The sequence below is a fragment of the Pinus tabuliformis genome, chromosome 1_2 (assembly GCF_031772625.1).
Source record: "Pinus tabuliformis cultivar Carrire ecotype Pingquan chromosome 1_2, CPIR1, whole genome shotgun sequence".
NCBI classification, from domain to species: Eukaryota; Viridiplantae; Streptophyta; class Pinopsida; order Pinales; family Pinaceae; genus Pinus; species Pinus tabuliformis.
In genome coordinates this window covers 78,667,040-78,682,132 of record NC_142298.1, presented here as the reverse complement: position 1 = coordinate 78,682,132, position 15,093 = coordinate 78,667,040, and the positions used below count along the sequence as shown (strand labels likewise).

The 15,093-nt window shown below is 42.0% G+C and overlaps 1 pseudogene; it reads left to right on the top strand.

The window, feature by feature from the left end:
• The first annotated feature begins 896 nt into the window (after window positions 1-896).
• LOC149204507 (26S proteasome non-ATPase regulatory subunit 8 homolog A-like) lies at window positions 897-12,663 on the top strand (annotated as a pseudogene).
• The last annotated feature ends 2,430 nt before the right edge of the window (window positions 12,664-15,093 follow it).

The following is a 15,093-nucleotide window of genomic DNA, read 5'->3' as shown; positions in this document are numbered from 1 at the left end:
GAGCAGAAAACAATTTAGAATGACAAATCCCAGAAGGTAACACCTCAAATGAAATCTGTTGAAGTTCATCTCGTTGGAACTGGGACTCCAACTGCAAAAATTCCATGTTTTCTTGTGCATTTTGTAGACAAATTTTAATGTCAGAAAGAGTGTCCTTACTGATTTTTACCATCCCATCAACACTGGAATGTATCAGAGTATTTAACAACTCTAATGCATTATCAAGTTAGGTCATTTTCTTCGTTATCAAACTTACACTTTAAAGAAACTGATCACAACTATTAACCAATGAAGAAGAAGCGACAATCACTCACAATTCAATGTTACTGTAATATCCTTTGTAAATGTGCACCAAATAACTAGTGTGCAATAGTTCTATTCAATGTACATACCAGGACTTAAACAGAGACTTAATCCTCCAACCAACAAGCAACAATGACTGTAATCCACTACATATGCATAACAGTTCACTCATGACCAACATATAAAATTAAATAGAGCGACCAACATTACTCACTACAGATATAACCAGCCTATACCTCACATCAAAAAAGTATTCATCAATTTCTTGACTTGATCCTTCCTCGATAATTTGTGGGAACTCATCAATTTTCCTTACTTAAAAATAATCCCTCGCTATTGAGCCTCTCAAGGCCTTGAAGGATGGTTGAAGGCTTGAAGTTTTCTGTATTATTTTTGTTTATAAAAGATGCCCACCTTTAGTGTTATTGCCTTCGACAGATGCTCAGAGCCGTGGGTTTATTTCTCCAGCTCTCTACGCTACCCCTGCTCGCAATACTCTTCCACTCCTCTGCCTCTAAGAAATCATCGGAACATTGGAGACTGGAAAGATATCTCAACTAAGGATTCAACATCACAAGGCTCAGAGCTAACCTTTTCGTAACTATTTTCCTGTTGAACCTCTTTCTTATTCTGTTTTTCCCTTTGGCTTTTTCTTGCAGTGAAAGTCTTCTTCGTAACTAGTTGCAGGGTTTGAAGGTGTCGAAATAGTGGATTATCGTCGTTTCAAAGAAAGGAAAGCCATGGAAGGCACGCTCTCGGATGTATCTCAAGTATTCGATTGCTTCAAAGTCGCTTATACCAGAAATGATCTGTCAACATGTTCAACTTTACTGTCTCAACTGAAGGTTATGTTGACAGGATTTCCAAGCCTCCCTCCCTTGTACTGTGAATCACCTGCAGCGATTCATGAACTGACGCTAGCAAGGGATATTTTTGAGCATGCTGTTGTTCTCAGTGTAAAAACTGAAGATCAAGATGCCTTTGAGAGGGACTTCTTGCAGCTGAAGCCATATTACACAGATACAAGAGATCTTAGAGGGGGCAACCTCTTAGAGGGGGCAACCTCCTTTACATTACATAAATGAACAATTCTTGGATGATACAAATGACAAAACCTCCTTTCTATATATAGGAGTTTAAGGAGTCACAATATAATCTAGCCGACCTAACAATAATAATATAAAGCCACAAAAATAACAATAGAGGGATTCTATGGGGCACAGAAATAACAATATGGGGGTAATAGGGGCACAACAATATAAATAAGGGGTATAACTACAATAGTAATGGGGTAATCACTAGTATTATAGGGACCCAACATGCCCCTCTCCTTCAAAAAAGTGTTGTCCTCAACGCTTGAGTAGTTCTGGATACTTCTGCATAAAATTCTCATCCTCCCATGTGGAATCTTCAGCGGATAAGTTCTTCCACTTGATAAGATACTCTGAAATTGATCGATTTCGTAGCTGTCGAGTTCTTGTTTCTGTGACTGCTTCCGGTTCCAATATAATTTTTCCTTCCTCGTCAAGTTCTGGCAATATTGTTTGAATTGGGAGCTTGTCACCTATAACCTTCTTTAAACATGAAACATGGAAAACTGGGTGCAATCGAGAAGCTGCAGGAAGCTCCAATTTGTATGCCATAGTACCAATCTTTTGCAACACCTTGTACGGACCATAATACTTTGGTGATAATTTATTATCCTTCTTAGCTTGCTTTAGGGACATTTGCTTATATGGTTGTAGCCGTAGGAATACCCAATCACCTACATCAAAACTTCTTTCACTGCGATGTTGATCTGCCTGTTGTTTCATTCTATTTTGTGCCAACACGAGGTTATCCTTTAAGAGTTGGAGGACTTGTTGTTGATGTTCGATGTGATGTTCCACTGCCTGAACCTTAGAATTTTCTCTTAAATATGATGTGATGGATGGTGGTTGATACCCATAAAGTGCCATAAATGGGGTCATTTTTGTTGCTGTATGGAAGGAAGTGTTATACCACCATTCAGCCAGAGGCAACCATTTGACCCATTGTGTCTGTTTATCAGATACAAAGCAACGAAGATATCCTTCCAAACATTTGTTTACTATCTCAGTTTGCCCATCAGATTGAGGATGATAAGATGAGCTATGAGCTAACTGAGTACCAAGACAAGAAAATAATTCTGTCCAAAAATTTCCAGTGAAAATGGGATCTCTGTCACTTACAATAATCTTTGGGTTTCCATGTAGCTTTTGAACTGTTTCCATAAATGCAGTAGAAACTGTACTGGCTTTAAATGGATGTGATAATGCACAAAAGTGTGCATACTTGGTAAGTCTGTCAACTACCACCATGATGACACTCTTTCCCTCAGACTTGGGTAAACCTGTGATAAAATCCATTGAAACCTCCTCCCAACGTTGGCTTGGAATGGATAAAGGTTGTAATAGACCCGGTGTCTTAATTGTTTCAACTTTATTTTGTTGGCAAACCAAACATTCCGCCACAAACTTTTGAATATCTGATTTAAGGCCATCCCAAAAAAATTCCTTCTTAACCCTGTGGTAAGTTTTTAAAAATCCTGAGTGCCCTCCTAAGGGAGAAGTGTGCAATTCCATAAGAATCTTTTGTTTTAGCTGGGAATTCTTACAGAGGTATAAGCGATCTTTGTACCATAACGAATCATTTTTCCAGCTAAATGTATCAGAAGTACTGGAATCTTGTTGTAGCTTTCGAATAAGTGCCCACACTTCTTCGTCATTCTTCCATTCCTCCCTTGCTTCGTTTATCCAATCTGGTTGGATAATAGAAATGGCACACAACAATGCTTCCACATCCTCATCCTTTCTTGAGAGTGCATCTGCCACCACATTTTGCTTCCCTTTTTTGTAGATGATTTCAAAGTCATAACCCAACATCTTTGTGACCCACTTTTGTTGCTCTTCAGAGGATAATCTTTGTTCTAAAAAGTATTTAAGGCTATCATGATCCGTTTTTACCTTGAAGTGTCTTCCCATTAGGTAGGGTCGCCATTTCTTAAGTGCATGGAGTATTGCCAACATTTCCTTCTCATAAATAGCTTTGCTTAAAAACTTTCCCTTGATTGGACGACTTTCAAAAGCAATGGGTCTTTCATCTTGCATTAGAACAACACCAATTCCATTTCCTGAAGCATCACATTCCACAATAAAGGTTTTTGTGAAGTCCGGTGTAGCTAAGACCGGTGCTTGGCACATTGCCTCTTTAAGATGTTCAAAGGCCTTTGTTGCTTCCGGAGTCCATGAAAATGAATCTTTCTTCAATAATGTTGTTAGAGGTGCTGCTATTCTCCCATAATTCTTAACAAACTTGCGATAATACCCTGTCAACCCAAGAAATCCTCGCAGATGCTTTATGGATGTGGGGATTTTCCATTCCTTAATGGCTTTAATTTTGCTAGGGTCTACCTTAACTCCTTCATGAGATACAATATGACCCAAATATTCCACCTCCTGGACTCCAAAGAAACATTTGGATCTTTTTGCATATAATTGTTTCTCCTCCAATAGTTGTAGCACCCTGTCAACATGTTCAACATGATCCTTCCAAGACTTGCTGTAGATTAGTATATCATCAAAAAATACTAACACAAATTTTCTAAGGAATGGTTTGAAAATTGAATTCATCAAACCTTGAAATGTTGAAGGTGCATTGGTAAGGCCAAAAGGCATGACCAAAAATTCATAATGACCCTCATGAGTTCTAAATGCCGTTTTCGGAATGTCTTCAATCTTCATTCTGATTTGATGATATCCCGAACGAAGATCCAACTTGGTGAAGTAAATTGATCCATGCAATTCATCCAGTAATTCATCAATAACAGGAATGGGGAACTTATCTTTAATAGTGAGCTTGTTGAGCTCCCTATAATCTGGACACATGCGCCATGATCCATCCTTCTTGTGCACCAATACTACTGGAGCTGAGAAAGAACTTTGACTCGGTTGAATTATACCAGCCTCTAGCATTTCTGCAACCATACGTTCAATTTCACTTTTTTGGACATAGGGATATCTGTACGGCCTGATGTTTGGAGGAACACTTCCTGGAATCAGATGAATAGCATGATCATGATCACGCATAGGTGGGAGACCTTTGGGAGTCTCAAATACCTTGGAATGATTGTCCAGGACTTTTTGGAGATCTGGAGAAATAGATGATTCCAATGTGGAAACATCTAGCGAACATAATTGTGCAATTACACCTCTTTGCTCCTTTTTTAGAAGCTTTGTCATGCCATTAGAGCTGATTATCTTTCCTGGTTTCCCTGCAATACCCCTTAATTCAACTTCCTTTCCTTCAGTAGAAAATTTGATGAAAAGTTCTTGAAAATTAAAAGCTATTGTACCCAAGGATTGTAGCCATTGGACTCCTAGTACAACATCAACACCTCCCATTGGAATGGAAAGCATTGGGCTAGTCAATACATATTCTCCCATGGATAGCTTGATATTATGGCACTTTCCAGAGCAATTTATTGTTCCTCCATTTGCAATCATCACTTGACACTCTGGTGCTGGATATAGGAAGCAATTCAATTCTTTTGCTACCCTACAATGAATAAAATTGTGGGTGCTTCCTGAATCAATCAACACTATTACCTTTTTCTTCTTGATTTGTCCTTCTATCTTGATGGTTTGAGGAGTGGTAATTCCCGCCAATGCATTACAAGATATGGTCGGATTTATTTGTTCTTCATCTAGGCTTTGTTCCTGGAGTATATCTTCTTCTTTTGACCTTTCTTGCTCCTTTTCTTCTTCCTCTTCACAATCTATGTAGAATAATTTCTTCTCAGCACACTTATGACCTTTAGTGTATTTGCTATCACAACTGTAACAAAGCCCTTTTGCTCTTTTTTCTTCCAATTGTTGTGGTGTCAACCTTATAGGTTGTGGAAGACTAGGGGCAACAACACTTCCGTCTTTATAGTTGTGAGTGGTATGCTTCCTGGTTGCCATAATTTTGCTTTCCATTTTTTTGCTAACCTGAATGCCTTCTCTAATGAATCAGGTTCCCAAAGGCGAACATCATGTTGGATATTATCCTTTAAAGACCCTATGAACACATCAATCCTATGCTCCTCTGGAATATCTTTTACCCTTATGTTCAATTTTTGGAACTCCTCAATGTGCTCCATTACTGAACCCTTTTGTTTGAGACTTATCAATTGGCTAAAAAAAGTGTTGCTTTTTGTATCTTCATAATGTGCTATCAATTCTTCCGTAAAAATTGCCCAAGTGATAAATTGTTTACGAGAGCAAAGCCATTGATACCATACAAACTGATTTGGTTCCAAATATACAGTTGCCATACGTACCTTTTGTGCGTTTTGCACATTATTGAGATCGAAGAATTGCTCCATCTGTAATATCCATGTGGCGGGATCCTTGCCATCAAACTTCCTCATATCGATTTTTGGAATATGGTGATTCTTCGATCCAACATTAGTATCTATGGAATCATGATTAACATTTCTTTTGTTCTCATCATGAGTTTCCTTTACTACCTTTTCACCATTAGTGACCCTTTCTTGTAGCAACTTTTTCAATTCTTCCATGTCTGTCTTCAAATCTATCTTCAAATCTGCCATGTCTCTCTTCAAATCTGTCTTCGAATCTGTCTTCGAATCATCCATCTTAGCTTCCATGCCCTTTATCTTAGATTCCACGCCACTTATTTTAGCTTCTGTTAGCTTTTGTGAGCGTGACATTTGTTGCACTTGTTCTTGTAATTTTGATATATCATGTAGCATTTCTTCCTCTTCTTCATGAGTCATGCTAGAGCTTTCAGGTTCCTTACTAGGTGTTTGCATTTTCTTTCCTCGGGGCATCAGTTACCGATAATAATGCTTTACTATGCCCTTTGAATTTCGTTAAACCAAGCTTACACCAAAATTAAAAAAAAAAACTAACCCTTTTTTTTCACCTTATAGAAGCCTGATATTGAATCTGATGTATCTCTGTAATTTCGGATCATCCAGTTCTGAAATTGCTACCTGTAGTAGCCTTCTGCGTCCTCTTTCCAATGCCACAAGTCTGAGCCAAATTGGATTCTCCAAGGAAGAGTTATGTGAAATCTCCCACAGTGACTTGCTTTTAGACTAGTTCAGTAGAGCGAACTTGTACGACGTGCCACGAGTCATTGTTTCAACCTTTGAATCTAAAACACACACACAAGAAACTACAGTTCGTCCTCTTTTTGTACCTTCTTACGAAATTTCAATCTGATCCCCAGAGAGAAAGTTATGACGATTTTCCCTAGGTCACCTGTTTTGAATGTAATTCAGGAGTCTGCAAAAAGACCAACTTCCTCAGATCATATCTCCGCAAATATCGTGTGAAAAGCTCTGAAATTCGGACCCAAGGTTCAGCGTGATTTCTTCTCAAATGGGTTTTTTTTGCGACTTCTGAAACATCACAGAAAAAAAGTTATAGCTAAAATGCCACGATGACCTGTTTGGAGCAACGAAACCCTAGAATCCAAAGCTTTGATACCAAATGTTATGAAACCAGCTCAAGAAAAGATAGAAAAGATAGATCAACGCCTTAAAATTCAGCCTCTTAGAGGGGGCAACCTCCTCTACATTACATAAATGAACAATTCTTGGATGATACAACTGACAAAACCTCCTTTCTATATATAGGAGTCTAAGGAGTCACAATAAAATCTAGTCGACCTAACAATAATAATATAAAGCCACAAAAATAACAATAGAGGGATTCTATGGGGCACAAAAATGACAATATGGGGGTAATAGGGGCACAACAATATAAATAAGGGGTATAACTACAATAGTAATGGGGTAATCACTAGTATTATAGGGACCCAACACCGATCCTCCACTCGGGCGAAGGCAACATGTTGAATGAGTCGGCTTGGGCGTTGGGCGTGGGTCGGCTGGGTGACGCAACCCGCCACCCGCTTGTATATATTGGAGGGCGTTTGAAGGCAAACGACCATCATTCGGCCAACACAAGTTCGGTTGAGGAGTTCTGCGGTGTGTGGATGAGCCCGCACGACGGGCAGAACTCGGGTGAAAAACTTGTGCAGAAAATTCGGGTGAGAAACTTGGGTGAGAAACTTAGGTGAAAAACTCGTGCAGAAAACTCGGGCGAGGTCGTCGGGAAGCATTCGAGTGAGGTCGTTCAGGCAGGACTCGGGCGAGGTCGTTCAGGCAGAACTCGGGCGAGGTCGTCAGGCAGGAAACTCGGGTGAGGTCGCTTGGGCGAGCTGGGTAAGGTCATCAGGCGAGCCGGGTTAAGTCATTCGGGCGACCCGGGTGAGGTCGTTGGGCGACCCGGGTGAAGTCGTTCGGGCGAGTCGGGTGAAGTTGTGTGGTGACTTGGGTGAGGTCGTTCGGGCGAACCGGGTGAAGTCGTGTGGTGACCTGGGTGAAGTCGTGTGGCGGCTTGGGTGAAGTTGTTCGGGTGAACAAGTTTGGGTGAACGGGTGGACGTGCCCTCTCGTGCACGACGGAACGAAGAACGGACGGGCGACTTGGGTAGGGCGCGCTGCGCACGACGAAATGGTGGAAACGGTGAGGTGTTGGAGTTGTGAACGGAGGTGTGACTCGTGCGGAGGCGCCCATGTGTGGCGACTTGGTTACGACGAGGCGTGCCCATGTTGGGAAAACAACACGCTCGTGCGACGAGGTGAACAAAGGGTTGGTGAGTCATGTGGCGATCGTGTGGAGGCGTCGATGAGCTGGGGAACCGAGTTTGCCGAAGTTGGAAATTTGGCTAAGTGTAAATTTGGGGTTTCCTAAGATTTAACTTGTACTTATAAAAGAAGATTATATATATTAATTCAGGGAAACTCATATTGCAGGGAGTTGCCCCTCCCTTTATACTCTTGTGCATTTCGATTGTATAACGCTGTTTATGTGAATGTTATGGGCTTTCACTGTATAAAGAACAAAGATAATACTTGGTAATGAAAAAATAAACTAAGTATGAATGGTTAGGTGTAGACCATGAACATAAGTATTGGTGAAAAGAAAGTGCTCGGTGGTGCTGCACCTTGCTATAAGTGGTTGGAAGATTACCGCTAGTGTAGGAGCGTGACGATAGGTATCAGAGCTGGTGAACTGAATCAAGGCGCTGATTCTACAAAGACTGAAAACTTGAAAGGGAGTTCAAGTTTTGCAGGCGATAGGTGGAATATCAGGGTGATTCAGGGGAATGGTGAAACAGGTTTAGCAGAGGAGAAGCTTAGTGCTTGGGCCAAGCTAAACGACAAGGCATGGCAAGTTTGGAAGAATGCGAAGGGAATCTCTTGCTTACCTTATAAAGGTTGAAGTGGTTGAAAGAAGAGAACCCCCAGATTCGAAAGGAACTTGAAGTCTTGGAAAAGAATGTTGAAGACAAACCTCTTCAACTTGGTTGGACAATGGAGCAGGGTGAAGTTGCAGATTGTGCTGACAAAGAAGAGGAAGCCGTGATGATTGAGAATGTTGCAGATGTGACAACGATGGAGGATGAACTTGAGGTTGATCAAGTTGGACCAGGATCGTGCAGTTTGTAGACATGGTTGGATGAGGAAACTCACATGGAGGAGCCTCATGATGATGATGTAAGTACTATTGATACTTGTGTTTCATTTGAGCATTTGGTAGATGGACTGTATGCAGGGAAGAGCAAATTCAGTGTGCCAATGCAAGGGAGCATCTTACCATGGATGTCTATGATGAGACCTTGTATGGAGAAGCAAGGATTGTTCACTGTTGCAGGACTTGTTGGGGTTGTTTGTGACCTTATGGTAGAAGGTACAAAGGCCCGTGACAAGGGCGGAACATGATGATCGTTGCGGAGGATTGGATCATGCTTTAGCCACATGGAGAATTGGCTAAGTGCCCGGCATGACTCATGGACAGATTGAGGAGGGCACACACTTAGGTATGATGATACTTGGGTGGACTTCTCATGGCCGAGAGCAAGAGCAAGTCTTGGTGGATCCTTTAGTGGGGGAGCTATGATGGAGAGACTCGTGATGATGATGCTATGGTTGGGTGACCAAGTTCACTAGATCGAGGATTGTAGACTTGGATGGGGATGACCGATTGTTGTGATGGGTCTACTTTGTTGGACTACATGTGCAACTTAGTCATGGACATCAGGTTGAAAACATGGAGCATGGCATCTTATGCAGGGGCACTTGTAGAGGTGTCACTTATGGGCATCCAATAAGGAGTGCCAAGGCAGGGATGTTGTGCAGGTGGATTTGTTGTTGTGACATGGAGGTGTTTTACTTATGAGCCGATGGATAGGTTGTGCATTCTTGTACAACAAGGCCATGGACTTGGATGGAGTTGTGAGCAGACTATGGAGCATTCCTACTACATGAAGAGCTGAGGCATCTTGCAGAGACCTTTGGGCCGAGACTTGAATGCTTGCCGAGATGTTGGTTGGAGATGACTCATGGAGCTCATGATGACATGAGATTGTTGTGACTTTTGGAGACTTCATATACGGTGGACTTGGAGGATCTGATGCATTAAGGAGGAGGATCGATATGAGACACTTTGGAGTGATGGAGTTACAACACTGATGATGCTTTGGTGGCAACACTTGGGCATGGGTTGAGCTGAGACTCAACCACCTTTGACACATGGGCGCTGATTGATCTATGATCATAGGTAGCACATGGGAGATGAGACAGGTGTATACTTATTTCTATGGCAGACTTGAGGGATGGCACATATAGATATGATGGAGGTTGCTTCATGGACCTGGATGTGGCACATCGAGAGTCGGAGTTTGATGAGATGATCTCTTCACTTTGAGGAGATGGATGTTTTGCAGATGGATGATGTTGTTGGATAGAAAACATCATGGACAACATGTTGCAGATGAGATGGAGACTACTTCATGGACCTGAGCATGGCTTACACTTGTATGGAGATGGATTCTTGATCGAGTTGAGGATGTGACAGGATGTTCAGAGAAACAACTGATGGTGGCATGAGGATGTTCACTCTCATGGTTTGAGCGTGATGGTTGGATTAGCTACCCAACTAGTTCAAACATGGGGTCGCGAAGTGTGCAGAGATGTGTTAGCATTTGTTGGAGTATCATGGTAGCAGTTCACACGAGGACGATACATGATGAGGTCGACACGATATGTTGCAGGAAGCATGTAGCTTGAGATGGAGCGGCCAGCCTTCCACGAGGGGGAGCAACGTGTGGAGATTGTGACAGGGTGGTTGATGATCATGGATTGAGATGATCTTCCGATATATGACATACCGGTGGAGTATATGCCTTGGTATGGATGTCTTGGTGACATGTGGTTGCCGGGATGAGATATTGTCGAGGACGACAATGATTTCAGGTGGGGGAGGATGTAAGGACCCGCGGTTTGTGCGATAGGCAGGGCGACTCCACCGTGTGAAGGAGACATGAACAAATGCGTGCGAAGTGTCTTGGAGACGAGTTTATACGATGTTGGGCGAGTTGAGAGGGTGGTCCCACGAGTTGGGCGGGCCGACCCTCCACTCGGGTGAAGGCAACATGTTGAATGAGTCGGCTTGGGCGTTGGGCGTGGGTTGGCCGGGTGACACAACCCGCCACCCGCCCGTATATATTGGAGGGCGTTTGGAGGCAAACGACCATCATTCGACCAACACGAGTTCGGTTGAGGAGTTCTGCGGTGCGTGGATGAGCCCGCACGATGGGCAGAACTCGGGTGAAAAACTCGTGCAAAAAAGTCGGGTGAGAAACTCGGGCGAAAAACTCGTGCAGGAAACTCGTGCAGAAAACTCGGGCGAGGTCGGTGGGCAGAACTCGAGTAAGGTCGTTTAGGCAGGACTTGGGCGAGGTCGTTCAGGCAGGACTCGGGCGAGGTTGTTCAGGCAGAACTCGGGCGAGGTCGTTAAGGTAGAACTCGGGCGAGGTCGTTTAGGCAGAACTCGGGCGAGGTCGTCCGGCTGGAAACTCGGGCAAGGTCGTTTGGGCGAACCGGGTGAGGTCGTTCGGGCGACCCGGGTGCGGTCGTTGGGCGACCTGGGTGAAGTTGTTTGGGCGAGCCGGGTGAAGTCATGTGGCGACCCGAGTGAGGTCGTTCGGGCGAACCGGGTGAAGTCGTGTGGCGACCCGGGTGAAGTTGTGTGGCGACTCGGGTGAAGTTGTTCGGGTGAACGAGTTTGGGTGAACGGGTGGACGGGCGGCCGGGTGAGGGTGCGTCGTGCACGATGAAATGAAGAATTGTGCGGACGGGCGACTTGGGTAGGGCACGCCGTGCACGACGAAACAGTGGAAACGGTGAAGTGTTGGAGTTGTGAACGGAGGTGTGACTCGTGTAGAGGTGCCCGTGTGTGGCGACTTGGTTACAACGAGGTGCACCCAAGTTGGGCAAACAACACAATCGTGTGACGAGGTGAACGAAGGGTTGGTGAGTCCTGTGGCGACCGTGTGGAGGCGTCGATGAACTGGGCAACCGAGTTTGCCGAAGTTGGAAATTTGGCTAAGTGTAAATTTGGGGTTTCCCAATATTTAACTTGTACTTATAAAAGAAGATTATATATATTGATTCGGGCAGGGAATTGCCCCTCCCTTTATACTCTTGTGCATTTATATTGTATAATGCTGTTTATGTGAATGTTATGGGCTTTCACTGTATAAAGGACAAAGATAATACTTGGTAATGAAAAATAAACTATGTATGAATGGTTAGGCGTAGACCATGAACATAAGTATTGGTGAAAAGAAAACGTTCGGTGGTGCTACACCTTGCTACAAGTGGTTGGAAGATTACCGCTAGTGTAGGGGCGTGACACCGAGGCTCAATTTACTGCGTCTTCTAGTGCAAAATAGAATTGCAGAGTTTCACACAAAGCTTGAGCTCCTTTCACCTGAGGCACTTGAGAATCTATGCATTAAGCATGCCGTCGAATTAGAGCAATCATTCATGGAAGGTGCCTATAATCGTGTTCTCAGTGCTCGGCAGGCAGTCCCGCACGAAACTTATGTTTATTTCATGGACCTTCTTGCAAAAACTGTCAGAGATGAAATCACAGGTTGTAGTGAGAAGGCATATGATTATTTATCACTACAGGATGCTAAGCAAATCTTGATGTTCAGAATGTCTTTGAGGAGCATCCAGAGTGGGAGATAAGGAATGGCTGTGTATTTCCAAAAAGCGAAAGAGTTTGCTCCAAATAAAGAGATTCCTTTATTGCAACTCATTAATCGAACACTGGGATATGCAAGGGAATTCAAGGGAATTGGAGCACATTGTGTAGAGAGACTGGAATGGTTCTTAGCTTGGGAAGAGGAGCGATATATATTAACAAAACCGGAGTGCGGTGATATTAAATGAGTTGTGAACGCATATTCTATGAACCAGTGGTATAAAACGCATATGAAACTACCGTGTTCATTCCACCACAAGAGAAACTACCTAGGACATTGCTGAGGAGGTTTTAGGCCTGACACACTGACAAAGAAACGACCACCGACATACTATTCGAGTAGGCAAAGACTGAGAGGTAAATAAATGCAATGCAGGAGTGAAGGAGGAGCGTTACTACGTGCAAATGTGAGCAGAGATTGCAGCTAGAATTTAGTTGAGAAAACATTTATGAAATGCAGAATTGATGGTAGAACTGACCTGCATAGAAAGGCCATAAAATAAGTGGCTCAAATATGAGTAGGGCAGGATATCGCTTGCTCTGATACCATGTTAAACACATACACGACGAAGGCAATATGAAAGATAAACATTAGAATGCTTTTCTTATTCACAATGATACATATTTATAATACATAGGGGTGACTCTTGGTTTCATATTCCAACTGGTCCCTTGGACTCCCTTTGGCTATTCAACTTCCACATCAAACCTTAGAGGATTAGGTGTCCAACATCCACTCAACAATGTCTCCAAGTCTCCTTCAAGGATTACCAAGGTTTGCAAATATGCTTCAAAGTTAATTAAGTATGCTCCAAACATGCTACAAAAATTCTTTAAGGGACTTCCAAAGGATACCATGTGCACAAAAGGGCTGCTTTAATGGTCTCTTAAATTCCTCAAGAATTTGCTCAAAGTTTACTCCAAAAGAGAGCTTGAGCCCGACATCTATCACATTGTTGAAGTCCACAGAGAGGGGCCGAGTCTGGTCTTTACACAGATCCGCATAGATAACCAACTCTGTTCTTACCTTAGGGATGAGGTCTGTTCCGAGTCTGGTCTTTACACAGATCTGCATAGATAACCAACTCTGTTCTTACCTTAGGGACGAGGTCTGTTCCTTCCATAGGGTTGAAGCCTATGTTGCCTTAGGTCCGAAAATCGACTACCTCAGGGCCGAAATTCGCAGGTCACAGAGGGTCAAATCTCAGGTTTGAAATTAACCACAGGAAGACATAGTTTAGGTTGAGTTTTGTGCTTAAAAAAGGGCCGAAATCGGGCTGCAAAGGGAGGTCGAATACCATCAAAATTCTCCCAGAATCTGATTGAAAATCCCAGAAAATAACCTTTCCCAAAAGCTAAAGAAAATCAGAAACCAAAGGATGCTTTCCCCTTCACTTTGACACAAGGTTCATGTTCATGAGATATAAACCTATGAATTATTTCTGAGATATAAACCTATGAATTATTTCTTAGACCTTAGCTCTTCTTCACTTCTTCTTGCTTGGACGAGTTAGAGGTTGAATGAGAGAGAGTTCTCTTGTATTTATACAAATCAATTTGCTCAAGACAAGGTTGACTTGCCCTTAAGTATGCCGACTTGACAGAGGTAAAAAACAAGTGAATTTTAACATGAAAAATTATTTTCTCCTCAATGGAGAAGAGTTAGGAGGTGTGCAATAGCTCATTAGAAGGGACTTAAAGATATTTTTAAGCCTATGCCACTCTTTTCCTCAGTTTGACATCCTTTGATATCAACAAGGCCGCATAGCTAGTGTTCCTTGCCGATTAGTTTAATTATTGAATTTTGAAAGATATAAAGCAAGTGTTTATGACATATATTTGAATGTTGAGCTCCAATTTAAAATGTATTTTTCCGTGGTTGATTGTGTGTAAAAATAATGATTTTTTGTTTGTTTAATACGTAAGGAAATCATTGGAGCCAGCGCATATTATTTCATGTTCTTCATCATTAATGGAAATTTATATACGCTTTGCATGTTCTCCCATGTGCAACTTTATTACTCATTTGCAAATATAATTAGAAATTTGTATTTGTTAATTTTTTTTTTAAAAGCACATGGAACCAATGGAATCTTTGTTATAAGATTAATGGAACCAATGGAATCTTTGTTATAAGATTAATTGCATGACATCTCTTTTATTAAAGGCATGCGTTTGAAAATTTTCAAAAAACTAAATAAAGTAAATTGATTACATTTCGTAAGGAGTACAAAAATTATATGGAATGCTTTAGAAATATAAAGGTTAAAGGAATTTACCAAACAACCAACCAAATAAGAGGGGTCATTTATTGACGGACAATAAAGAATCAAAGATTCGTATTGAAAGGAAGTTTTTGAGTTGTATAATGTTCCATAGCAAATTACTAGATATAGCTTGAGGGGCGACCACTACCCCAAATAGTAAGCTCCTTCATTAAGGTTATTTTATACTTTCTTGTAGGTTGTTGCGTTGTTTGACACAACATGCATTAAAGTCCCACTACAATCTATCATTAATTCACTAAAAAGGAATATTATTTCCAATATTAAGTTTTGTATATGATTTAAAACGAATTGGATGTAAATTGGGCTTTATTCTGTCTTGAAAAGTCAATCAGGTATACGGATTTTTAGACA